The sequence below is a fragment of the Myodes glareolus genome, chromosome 13 (assembly GCF_982192425.1).
Source record: "Myodes glareolus chromosome 13, mMyoGla1.1, whole genome shotgun sequence".
NCBI classification, from domain to species: Eukaryota; Metazoa; Chordata; class Mammalia; order Rodentia; family Cricetidae; genus Myodes; species Myodes glareolus.
In genome coordinates, this window is record NC_142038.1 from 9,028,546 (window position 1) to 9,042,237 (window position 13,692).

The following is a 13,692-nucleotide window of genomic DNA, read 5'->3' on the forward strand; positions in this document are numbered from 1 at the left end:
TTTAACTAAGCCCAGAGAAAGTTGTTTATGTCTGTCTTATCTATTGGCCTCCCAAAGGCTTTGGGAAGTGGCTATAACATAGTGAGGAAGTGTTTGAATTTGTTTCAGAAGATCACATATATAATCATGCTACTTCCTTCTTTGCATACCACTCCCTGACACAGCTCTGGATAGCTGGGGTATTTTGCTTAAACTTATTGAGATGAAAAATTTGGGGCTGGCAAGATAAATGCACTTGCTGTGGAAGCCTGGTGACCCAAGTTCGGTCTCTTAGAACCCACATGAAAGGAGAAGGGAGAACTGACTCCATAAACTAGTCCTCCGCCCTCCACACTCCTGCCGTGGCATCCGTGCCCAACCACAGTACCTCTGCCCAATAACAAATACAAACAAAATCCCTGAAAGATCTGGACCGTGGAAGGAGATGGAGCATATTGGGCTGAATGTACCGGCTACCCACACCTACGGCTAGAGACAAGCACTGCTTTTCTTGTGTAGTCAGGGGGAAACATAGACATATTCTTTGAACTTTATAAAAGTGGGGATGGAATTCGTATTAGATGTGAGACGAACTTCATGCTGTAGAGAATGAAAGATGAGAAAGAGTCACTTGAATTTTGTGTCAAGAAATTTGAGTTAGGTTAAAAAAGCCCATTTTTAGTGCACATTTGTCTGCACAATTAGAAATAAAGAGTATAGTAGGTAAGGAAATGGTATTGAAGAAAATCAATGAAACATGACTTTTCTGTTGTTGTTGTTCTTTGATGTTGGCTGCAACACAAGCTTCATTCAGTGGGAGCAATGCAATGCTCATTGTGGGAAAGATTCTATTCTAGAAAGCTACTTCGCTACATTTTCAACGGCAGGTTGTGTTTTCTTGCTTAATTTTACTGCCACTCAATACACAGTTTCTGATGGTTGACTTTGTGCCGGCAGTCTACGCAGTACCTTCCGAATGATGAGGTGGATTCATTTGGAATATAGATTGTGTGCTTAAAAATGATAAAGGAAGGCAGGGAGATTTCTGACCAGCAAGTGGCACTGATCCTGTAGCAGAAGATACAATGGGGGGGGGTAAGTGTGTTCCTGACCCACCACACAAGCCCAGTAAGGGAATACACAAATTTCCCGCCATCCTTATCTCCCTGGGTATTCCGAAGGGGCGGCTTCCCCCAGCTAAACCCTCTCTCCTCCTACCCCATCCCCGCTTTCAGCCAGGAACCCCTACCCTTCCTCTCTCCCTTTTTCAGGGCATAAAATCCTCCAACTCAGCCTGTGTGGGTGCTGCCAACATGGGGCGGTGAGTGCAAATGGGAGGGAGTTCCTTTGTTTTAATAGCCTGCCTGCAGCAAGGTAGGACTGTAGGCAAAGTGATTCCTGGCCAGCAAGGGGCACTGATCCTGTAGCAGAAGACCCAGCAGAGGGAAGAGCCATTGGAGAGCATCTGAAGGAAGAGATGGGCAGGCGCCAAGGCAAGAATTCCTCCAACAATCAGAAAAACAACATGAAAACACCAGATCCCAGTGATCTTACGACAGAAGGACTTGAACACCCTATTCCGGAAGAAGTGGAAAACAGTGTCATTATGAAAGCAATAGAGTCTCTTAAACAGGGTATGAATAACTCACTTAAAGAAATAGAAGAGAAATATAACAAAAAGATGGAAGAAATGAGTAAAGAAATGGAAGAGAAATATAACAAAAAGATTGAAGAAATGAGTAAATTCGTAAACGATACCCTGGGAAACCAAGAAAAAACAATCAAACAGGTAATGGAATCAATTCAAGAATTGAAAACTGAAATGGAGGCAATGAAGAAACACAAACCGAGGGCTGGCTGGATATGGAAAATCTAGGTAAACAAACAGAGACTTCAGGAACAAGCATAACCAATAGAATACAAGAGATAGAAGAACGAATCTCAGATTATGAAGACACCATAGAGAAAATAAATGCTCTGACCAAAGAAAACAGCAAATCCAACAAATTCTCATCACAAAACATTCAGGAAATCTGGGACATAATAAAAAAACCAAATCTAAGAATAATAGGAGTAGAAGAAGGAGAATTGCAGATCAAAGGTCCAGAAAATATATTCAACAAAATTATAGAAGAAAACTTTCCCAACCTAAAGAACGATATTCCTATGAAGGTTCAAGAAGCATACAGAACACCGAATAGACTGGATCAGAAAAAAAATCCCCTCGCCATATAATAATCAAAACACAAAGCATTCAGATTAAAGAAAGGATATTAAGAGCTGCAAAGGAAAAAGGTCAAGTGACTTATAAAGGTAAACCTATCAGACTTACACCAGACTTCTCTATGGAAACCATGAAAGCCAGAAGGTCCTGGATAGAGGTACTGCAGAAACTAAGAGACCATGGATGCAAGCCCAGACTACTATACCCAGCCAAACTATTGTTCACTATCAACGGAGAAAACAAAATATTCCAGGATAAAAACAAATTTAAACAATACGTAGCTACAAATCCAGCCTTACAGAGATATTAGAAGGAAAATCACAACCCAAGGAATCCAACATTCCCAACACTGCCTACAATAACTCAGACATCTAGTGACCCTTCACAAGCACAACTCAAAGAAGGAAAACACATACACTCTACTACCCCCCCCCAAAAAAATGACCGGAGTCAACAACCACTGGTCATTAATATCACTTAATATCAATGGACTCAATTCACCTATAAAAAGGAACAGACTTAGAGATTGGACACGAAAACAGGGTCCAACATTCTGCTGTTTACAAGAAACACACCTCAACCACAAAGACAGACACCTACTCAGAGTAAAGGGTTGGGAAAAGGTTTTCCAAGCAAATGGACCTAAGAAACAAGTGGGTGTGGCCATTCTAATATCTAACAAAATCGACTTCAAACTAAAATCAATCAGAAGAGACGGAGATGGACATTTCATACTCATAACAGGAACAATTCATCAGGAAGAAGTCTCAATCCTAAATATCTATGCCCCTAATATAAAGGCACCCACATATGTAAAAGAAACTCTTCTAGAACTCAAGGCAGTCATCAAACCACACACACTAATAGTAGGAGACTTCAACACACCTCTCTCACCAATGGACAGGTCAATCAGACAGAAACCTAACAGAGAAATAAGAGAATTATTGGAGGTATTGAATCAAATGGACTTAACAGACATATATAGAACATTCCACCCAAATAGGAAAGAATATATCTTCTTCTTTGCAGCTCATGGAACCTTCTCGAAAATTGACCACATACTCTGTAACAAATCAAACTTCCACAGATACAAAAAAATATTAGTAACCACCTGTGTCTTGTCAGATCACCATGGATTAAAGTTAGAATTCAACAACAATGCTACCCCCAGGAAGCCAACAAACTCATGGAAGTTGAACAGTCAACTACTAAATCACCCCTGGGTCAAGGAAGAAATAAAGAAAGAAATTAAAGTCTTCCTTGAATTTAATGAAAATTAAGACACAACATACTCAAACCTATGGGACACTATGAAAGCAGTGCTAAGAGGAAAGTTCATAGCACTAAGTGCCCAATTAAAGAAAACGGAGAAAGCACACATTGGAGACTTAACAGCACACTTGAAAGCTCTAGAAAAAAAAGAAGCTGATTCACCCAGGAGGAGTAGAAGACTGGAAATAATCAAACTGAGGGATGAAATCAACAAAATAGAAACACAGAAAACAATCCAAAGAATCAATGAAACAAAAAGGTGGTTCTTGGAGAAAATCAACAAGATCGACAAACCCCTATCCAAACTAATCAAACGGCAGCGAGAGAACATGCAAATTAATAAGATCAGAAATAAAAAGGGGGACATAACCACAGACACAGAGGAAATTCAGAGAATCATTAGCTCTTACTACGAAAGTTTATATGCCACAAAGTTGGAAAATGTAAAAGAAATGGACTATTTTTAGATAAGTATCATATACCAAAGTTGAACCAAGAACAGGTGAACAATCTAAATAGACCTGTCAGTCACGAAGAATTAGAAGCTGTTATCAAAAATCTCCCTACCAAAAAAAGCCCAGGTCCAGATGGTTTCAATGCAGAATTCTACCAGAACTTCCAGGAAGAGCTAATACCTATACTCCTTAATGTATTTCACAATATAGAAACAGAAGAGTCATTGCCAAACTCCTTTTATGAAGCTACAGTTACTCTGATACCAAAACCACACAAAGATACAACCAAGAAAGAGAATTACAGGCCATTCTCACTCATGAACATTGACGCGAAAATTCTCAAAATACTGGCAAACCGAATCCAAGAACACATTAGAAAAATTATCCATTATGATCAAGTAGGCTTTATCCCAGAGATGCAGGGCTGGTTCAACATACGCAAATCTATCCATGCAATCCATCATATAAATAAACTGAAAGAAAAAAACCATATGATCATTTCATTGGATGCTGAGAAAGCATTTGACAAAATTCAACACCCATTTAGGATAAAGGTGTTGGAGAGACTGGAGATACAAGGATCATACCTAAATATAATAAAAGCAATATACAGCAAGCCAACAGCTATCATCAAATTGAATGGAGAGAAACTCAAAGCCTTTCAACTAAAATCAGGAACACGATAAGGCTGTCCACTCTCTCCATACTTCTTTAATATAGTGCTTGAAGTTCTAGCAATAGCAATAAGACAACACATGGGGATCAAGGGGATTCAAATTGGAAAGGATGAAGTTAAACTTTCGTTATTTGCAGACGATATGATAGTGTACATAAGTGACCCCAAAAACTCTACCAAAGAACTCCTACAGCTGATAAACACCTTTAGTAATGTGGCAGGATACAAGATCAACTCCAAAAAATCGGTTGCCCTCCTATACACAAAGGATAAAGAAGCAGAGAGGGAAATCAGAGAACATCATCTTTCATGATAGCCACAAATAGCATAAAATATCTTGGGGTTACTCTAACCAAGGAAGTGAAAGACCTATTTGACAAGAACTTTAAGTCCTTGAAGAAAGAAATTGAGAATACCAGAAAATGGAAAGACCTCCCCTGCTCTTGGATTGGAAGAATCAACATAGTAAAAATGGCAATTCTACCAAAAGCAATCTATAGATTCAATGCAATCCCCATCAAAATCCCATCAAACTTCTTCACAGACCTTGAGAGAACAATAATCAAGTTTATATGGCAAAACAAAAAACCCAGGATAGCCAAAACAATCTTATACAATAAGGGAACTTCTGGAGGCATTACCATCCCTGACTTCAAACTCTATTACAGAGCGACAGTATTGAAAACAGCTTGGTATTGGCATAAGAACAGAGAAGTTGACCTATGGAATCGAATAGAAGACCCGGGTATTAGCCCACACACTTATGAACACTTGATTTTCGACAAGGGAGCTAAAGGTGTGCAATGGAAGAAGAAAAGCATCTTTAACAAATGGTGCTGGCATAACTGGATGTCAACCTGTAGAAGAATGAAAGTAGATTCATATCTATCACCATGCACAAAACTCAGGTCCAAATGGATTAAAGACATCAACATTAATCTGACCATTTTGAACCTGATAGAAGAGAAAGTGGGAAGTAGTCTATAAAATATAGGCACAGGAGACCACTTCCTAAGTAGAACCCCAGTAGCACAGACAATAAGAGAATCAATGAATAAGTGGGACCTCCTGAAACTGAGAAGCTTCTGTAAAGCAAAGGACACTGTCAGTAAGACAAAAAGGCTACCTTCTGACTGGGAGAAGATCTTCACAAACCCCTCATCAGACAAAGGTCTGATCTCCAAAATATACAAAGAACTCAAGGAACTAGACACTAAAACTCTAATTAACCCAATTAAAAAATGGGGTACTGAACTAAACAGAGAATTCACAACAGATGAACTTCGAATGGCCAAAAGACACTTAAAGTCATGTTCAATCTCCTTAGTGATCAGGGAAATACAAATCAAAACCACTTTGAGATACCATCTTACACCTGTCAGAATAGCTAAACTCAAAAGCACCAATGACAGCCTATGCTGGTGAGGATGTGGAGTGAGGGGAACACTCATCCATTGTTGGTGGGAATGCAAACTTGTCCAGCCACTGTGGGAATTAGTGTGGCGGTTTCTCAGAAAACTGGGAGTCAACCTCCCTCAGGACCCAGCAATTCCACTCTTGGGAATATACCCAAGAGATGCCCCATCATACTACAAAAGTATTTGTTCAACTATGTTCATAGCTGCATTATTTGTAATAGCCAGAACATGGAAACAACCTAGGTGCTCCTCAATAGAAGAATGGTTAAAAAAGGTGTGGAACATATACACATTAGAGTTTTACTCAGTGGTAAAAAACAATGACATCTTGAATTTTGCCTGAAAATGGATGGAAATAGAAAACGCTTTACTGAGTGAGGTAACCCAGACCCAAAAAGAGGAATATGGTATGTACTCACTCATAAGTGGAATCTTGCCATAGTTAAAGGTCTTTGAGTCTATAATTCGTGATCCTAGAGAGGCTAAATAAGAAGGTGAACCTGAAGAAAATCATCGAGTTATCCTCCTGGATATTAGAAGTAGACAAGATTGCCAGGCAAACTTGGGTGCAGGGGGGGGGGGGTGAAAGTAAGGAGAGATGGTTAGGGAGAGGGGAGAGGGAGAGGATTGGGGATGGCTTGGGGGAATGGGAGGGGGAGGGAGGAAGGATGGTTATGGGAGCAGGGAAGTTTATATCTCAACTAAGGGAGCCATTTTAGAGTTTGCAAGAGACTTGATTCTGGAGGGGTTCTCAGGCCCAAGGAGAGGTCCCCAGATTGTTCCCTGGGCAGTAGAGGAGAGGGTGCCTGAACTGGCCTTGGCCCATAACCATACTGATGAATAGTTTGCATGTCACCACAGAACCTTCATATGGCGAAGGATGGAGATAGAGACAGAGACACATACTGGAACACTGGACTTAACTCCCTAGGTCCAAATGAGAAGCAGAGGGAGGAAGATCGTGAGCAAGGAAAGCAGAACCAGAGGGACCCTTCATCCGATGATGGATGGAGATAGAGACGGAGACCCACATTGGAGCACTGGACTGAGCCCCCAAGGTCCAAATGAAGAGCAGAAGGAAGGAGAACATGAAAAAGAAAGTCAGGACCACGAAGGGTGCGTTCACCCACTGATACAAGGGGACTGATCGAATGAGAGCTCACCAAGGCCAGCTGGACTGGGATTGAAGGAGCGTGTGATCGGGCTGGATTCTCTGAATGTGGCTGACATGGGGGCTGACTGAGAAGCCATTGACAATGGCACTGGGTCTTGTTTTGTCTGCATGGACTGGCTTATTGGGATCCTAGTCTGTTTGGATGCTCACCTTCCTGGACCTGGAGGGAGGGGGGAGGAACTTGGATTTCCTACAGGGCAGGAAACCCTGACTGCTCTTGGGAATGGTGAGGGAGGAGGAGAGGGAGTCGGAGGAGCAGGAGGGTATTGGGAGGAGGGGAGGAAGTGGAAATTCTTTAAATAAATAAATAAATAAGGAAAAAAAAGAATTCAGGAGAGAATTCAGAAATTTCATTTCCATCTTAGAAAGTACAGAACCCATGAGTTAGGCTCAACAATTGTATCTTTGTGCCCACAAGGCTGTTCCCATGTATCTTGGCCCTTTGTTCTATGTGTAACTTCTTCGTTTTTGCTTTTACTTTTGGTTATTCTGGGCCTCCAATGTTGCTTCTTATGTAGCTCACAGAACCCCAGGGTGAAACTGTTTCTTCTTCCCAAATATGCTGTTCTTTTCAGTGAGTTCAGATCTTAGATAGATCTTAGATAGTAATGTCTCTGGACACCGGGGGAAATTGTCTGGTTTAACGATATGGGGGGGGGCGGAAAGAACTTCTGGAAAGAAATATCTTTGCTAAATACTGAAGAGGAATGCCTGTCAAAGGTGCCTTTTCACACGGGACAAAGGGCCAGATTCTGGAGGGGAGGAGACAAGGCTCTTGCCGCCTCTTTCTGTTCCACAGCATCGATGATCCACTTGCCACTGGAAGGCAAGTGATTCAAAGGATCCACCAATTGCTTTTCTCTCCTTCGTGTCAGTCTTGAGAAAGGCTGGGTGTTAAAGATAAGACAGTCTTGAACAAGAGATGGAAACAAGTGTGACCAGTTGCTGCCACCCACGCAAGGGGTCCTCTTCCGTAAGCAACCCCCACTGCATTTTCTACTCGGTCACGTCCTGCCCATCCACGTCCAAGAAAATGCCTCCATTGGGCAGTAAGTTCATTTAGGGCCATCCATGTCTATCCAGACGTACAGTGTTCCAGGAGTTGACCACACACACACACACACACACACACACACACACACACACACACACACACTGACAGCTGCTCTCTCTGGTGACTGCAGGAGACTCAGTCTTCAGAAGCTGATAGTCCACTCAACTACAACTGAGGCCTTGTACAAACCTGTAGATTGTGAGTAGCCCACTCCTTTATCCATAAAAATAAAAACTGGCAAACAAATGGCATGCTATCCCTTTCCATTCACATGACCATGGAGACATTATTAATCTACCTCTTGTGAAATCCATTGTGAGCTTCGAATCCTTTTCAACCCAGGGCTGTAAGCAGTCACTTCCAGACAACTCTATTGGCTTTTTAAATTAAATAATAACACTAATCTGTGGGTTGAGAGTATATTCTTAGAATGCATTTGACTCTGGATTTGAGCCATAGCACTGAAATATAAAATAAAGACTAATTAGGCATTTAATCCTGGGACCAAGGTTCCTCTTAGATCTAATGATCTATTACTGCATTAGAGGGTTGTAATGACAATGTAGCATTAAGAAGGGCATGACAGACCAAATGATGTGTCTATCTTTCTGTCGTTACAATATGAAGGCCAGCCCAATTTGTTTTTTTTTTAAATTGTGAGTCTTTATGAGGTACATTATAGTTATTCAATGTATGTATACCATGCCTAATAATCACACTGGATGATAAACATTTCTGTCCTTCAGTCAAACAAAATGATAAAGGAAGGGCTTGTTTGCTTGCCTGTTTATTTTAAATTAGTTCAAAGTTAGCCAAAAATAGAAAGTAGCCGCTTCTTTGCTGTGAAAATCGAGCAGAGAGAAGTCATTGTGCTCAGGAGCTCAGCAGGCGTCCGTTCACGTCTACCAACCCATAATTCAAATCCTGAATAACAAGTGATCCCTAGTCATAAACTTTGCCCTAAAAATGGTACATTGAAACTTAGTATAAAGGGTAAAGGGCGGCAGCAATAGAAGATTTTATTTAACATTTTCCAAAAGGCATTTGCTATCTGCTGAAACCTATCACAAAACTGAAAAGTAGAAACACTTGGGTTAATGTATACGGAGACGCTGCTACGCTACCACATGCACGTTGCAACCATCCCTGCAAACTGCCTCTGCAACTCTACACTTGATGGCAGTGTTCTGCAGCAAATCTGGAAAATGCTCAAGCAGGTTCAGGCTGGATTCAGATTTATTAGGAAGCCAGACTCCGTTTGAATGTTCACATTATACTAATTAAGAGTCACCCATGCTTTGTCGAACTCTACAAATGTCTTTAAAACGACCATGAAAGTCAGAAGACTGTGAGATGTGGAGGCAAGCCTCAACGTAGATGTAGTAATGTTTACCCAAAACTCGAGTTCTCAAATTATCCAAATAGGAAAGAACACAATTAGCATGCAAAAACCAAAGGAATGACAGCAATCACTGTTTTTCTTTTGGATTCTGGGCCTCTGTTGTTGTTTATATTCTCTTGCTCATCTGTTTGTGGGGGAAGAGAGAGGAATTTCAGTTTAGTTGGTATTCTCCTTACATCTTAGGATATAAATGTGTCAAGATAGAAATTTAGCTCTTTCAGTTATGAGTTCAGGGCTCTTTGAGAGGAAAAAAAAAGTGGCAAGAAGATAAAATTGTCTAAGGTAATGTAAATATTTAACTACGAATAAGTGAGCTTATCTTACCATATGTCTGTCTGTGTGTCTGTGTTTGTGTATGTGGGGGGAGGCACAGACACTGATTTAACTCACCCGTATATTTATTTCTGGATACGATCGTTGGAACTACGTTACACAGCCATCCATATTTCTATCCCAAATGCTGCTCAAGATTGTAGATAATTAAATATTTGTAGTTACACCGAGGAACAGAATGAATAGCAGTCTTTCTAGTTAAAGTTTGTACATATGCGTAGTTTTGGCATTTGTTAGTTTCAGATGGAATTGAGGATGATGAAATTCATTCGTCATTGTCACTCTGATGCCTGAAAGTGCTTAAGTTCACCTGCCATCCTTAGTCAACCACAGACTTACTGGGTCACTCTCTCAGGTGGGAGAAGGGCTTGGTAGGAGTCTGTGCAGGATAAGGTAACGTGTTAGCACCCACTGAACCATACAACTCCAGCGCCTTCAGGAAAAGCAGCAATTGCCCTTCAGAACAGAGGCGCCTTGAACCTTATCCACTCATCTGTGCACTTGCTGCTTCTGCAAAGGGACCGAGGTTCAGTTTCCAGCATCTACATGGTAATTCACAATCATCCATAACTCCAGTTTTGTGGGTGGCACCCCTCTTTTGTGGGTGCCAGACATGTACATAGTACATACACATACAAGCAGGCAAAGTGCTCATACATGTAGAATTAAGTGAATCTATAAACAACTTTATGTGAAACAAGGCGAGGCACTATAAGAAAGATCAGATGGTATTGTAAAGAGGAAGGGGTGAGAGCTTCAGAAACTGCCAACGTAGTCGTAGACCAGCAGAAAAGTGCAGAGTGTAAGGCAGGCAACAGACAGAAAGGAGGCCAAGTTCAATATAACTTTAACCACATGGCTCCTGAGCAGTCTCATTCAAAAGATAGGGCAGGTGGCAGTCCTGATGGTGTGACAAGCCCACAGCCCTCACAAGCAGATCTTTGAGACAGTGATTCTTCTGGACAATGGGCTTGCAAGTGAGAGGAATCCCACCTTGTCATTTGATGTGACTTAGATTGCTTCATAGGGTTGTGACTCGGAGCCATCTTGAGGGGCAGTCTATTGTAAGCTACCCTGAGGATATGAAAACATGGAATAACCACAAGTTTGGGGACGGGAATTTAATCAATCACAGTCTTATAGTAAGAACCATTCCTGGGAGGCAGCTGTGGAGAGGTGGAGGGCCTAACGCCAACAAGCCCAAAAGTACAGGTGGTGGGAGACTTGTTTGAGGCAGTCAGGTGCACGAAAAACGGTAGCGTCACCCCCTGTGGCCGGGAGCCAACCACATCACTTGGGAATATCTTTAAGGTTCGGCAGCTGTGAGCCTAGGGTTACTAGGTGGACTGACACTGGGGCCATGTAGCTGCAGTTTACTGGTGTAGATTCTGAAGACTCTAAGAGTCCATTTGAATATTGGACATCGGTAGCTACATTCCTCTAGCAAAGTGATAGATACGAGATTCGAAGTGTACAGAGGAAAAAAAATTCTCCCTCCCAGTGCAATGATGTTAAATTCCGCAAGTGGAGTATTAATTATCTCAAGGGGTCATACCTGGGAAGCCTCAGAAGGGTGGGAGAATGAGTTTGCTCACATAACTACAAAGATTTGGGTTGGTCACAGTGCACACAGAAAGACACACTAATAAAATGAACATAATTTTGGTGGATATTAGATCTTTTTCCAGAACAAGCCCAATGGCAACATAAACCCAAGGAAGATGAAAGTCGCATTAAACTGATCCCACCAGTTTGCACATAGTTGGTCATCTCCAGTGTTTGAGAGCTGAGAAACTGCTCCATTGTTCCCTTCCTCCCCTCTCTCACACACACTGTCTCTTTCCCCATCTTTCACCATAATTTTTAGCAATATTTTTACATTATTGAATTAAAAAAACTTACTGTGCTTATGTTTTTATTTGCCTTCATACATTCATTTAATTTTCTTTACCCAGTATTATCATCTCTGTTTTCATGATATTCATTTAAAGAATATTTTTAGTTTTTGAAAAATATCATACATATATACATGTAATTTAGTCTTATCCACTCATCACTACCTTGTCCAGTTCTTTCAAGTACCCGCCAAGAAATCTCCCTCCAAATTTCGCATCCTCTACCTTTCAATTGTTGTTATTAGTAGCATAGAGACCAATTAGTGCTGATGGTGTACAGATGTGTGGAACCATCACTGATAGGTTACCATGGCCACCTCTCAGCAACTACATCCCCATAGAGAAGTGATTCTCCCTTCCTCAGCAGCCAGCATCTGCTAATAGCTCCTCTGTGGGGATGGAGACTGGTGAATGAATTCCCATATTCATGTTAAAATTTTGATCCACTTGGTACTGTGCAAGCGAGTGAGCTGCTGGAGTTGATGCGTGCATCAGCCATGCCATGTCCAGAGGGTAACATTTCACAGTCCCCTTCCCTAGCTCCTGACTCTTACAGCCTACCTGACCAGTCTTTATTGATGTGTTCTGAGCTTTGGATGGAGGGAAGCTGATGTGGATGATTTATCTATGACTGAGCACTGGCAGTCACCTGTTTTCAGCACTTGGATCAGTTATGTGTTTCAGTATTGGCAACTGTCCATCACACACACACACACACACACACACACACACACACACACACACACACACATACACACAGTTCCAACATCCAGGTTGAGAACAGCACAGATATATGGGCACAAGCATAAATAGTAAAGGTATTTTGACAACAGAAACATATATAGAAATAACACCATTAATTCCCTTCTGCCAGGGCCTGTGATCTCTCCAGTCATGGGTTTTTGGACAGACTTTATATTTGTGTTGTGCAGAATGCTTCCAATCCAATAAAAAAGTTGTTGGTTACCCCCTTAACCAAATTGTCACTATTGCACCAGTAAGTACATCTTGCCTGTTGGGTCTGCATTGCAGTATACAGGGTCCAGTACTGTTGATGTCTTTTCTCCCCCACAGACTAAGCAGCATCTTCTAGTACCCTGTAATCTATCCAGTGGGAAGAGAGTCTCCCAGTCAGTTTATGATTGGTTTCTTAGTGTCCTGCAACCCAAGGTTGGTGTCTTCAGCAATAGGGTCTTATTGAATCAATCTAGATAAATGGACATGATAAATGTGGTACATATACACAATGTGATATTGCTCATCTAAAGAAAAACAAAACCATAAACTTTACAAATAAATGGAAGAAACTAGAAAAAATTATACTTAATGAGATCACCCAAGCTCAGAAAGACAAACTCTGTATACTCTCTTATATGTGAATCTTTTGTTTTATTTTTAACTAGAATATATGTGATAAGAAGAGACCATAGGTAATGGACCTATTACCCTTCCTTGCTGGGAAGGGATCCAGCAAACTACAGATAAAATGAAAGTAGAGAAGGGATCCTGAGGGTGGGAAGATTCCAAATGGGGAAATGAGGAGAGGAAGAAGGTTTAACCACAATGAAGGGTTATGAAAAGCTGTATGAAAACCTATAATCTTGCAATCAAAGTAAAAAAATATAATTAAAAAGGATTGTAGGACACAGGTTACCTGAAGGACCATGAAGGAAACACTTGGGGTTAAAGGTGTCAGTGAGTGTGGGGCAGGAGATGGAGAGATCGGGGAGTAGGGGTGGGCTAACCAAACTAAGGATGTATAAAGAAGTTTATGGAAACCCACCACTTTGCAGGTCAATTAAAAAAATTT